We start from the raw sequence: 466 nt of genomic DNA, 5'->3' as shown, positions 1-466 counted from the left end.
GCTGAGCGAGGCCCGTGCTGGGCTGACGGGCCGAGGCCGGGCGCAGAGGCAGGCCGAAGCGAGGGCACGTGCCAGCCCCGCCGCGGCCTGGGGCAGGCCTGGAAGGGAGCGGGCGGCCGGGGAGGAGCGCCGGTGCCGGCAGGTCGGCGCGTGACTCGGCCGCCCCGTGCAGGCGTTCGAGATGGTGACTGGAGAGCGCCTGTTTGAGCCCCAGGCTGGGAGATACTTCTCTCGAGATGACGGTAGGAGCCCGCCGGGTTCAGCGGCAGCGCGGCCCCGGGCGGCGACACGCGCACGCCCAGCCCTCCCTCTCCCCCAGATCACATCGCTCGCATCATCGAGCTCCTGGGCAGCATCCCCCCCAGCATGGCCCTCTCCTGGAAGGGCGCCTCCGCCTTCTTCAGCCGCCGAGGTGAGCGCTGGGGCAGCCCCGCGGCCGGGCTGGGCGCCGGCTGCAAGCGGGGGC

The sequence above is a fragment of the Gavialis gangeticus genome, unplaced genomic scaffold (assembly GCF_001723915.1).
Source record: "Gavialis gangeticus isolate Ggan-Ray unplaced genomic scaffold, GavGan_comp1, whole genome shotgun sequence".
In the NCBI taxonomy this organism is placed as follows: Eukaryota; Metazoa; Chordata; order Crocodylia; family Gavialidae; genus Gavialis; species Gavialis gangeticus.
Note: the sequence above shows the minus strand (reverse complement) of the source record.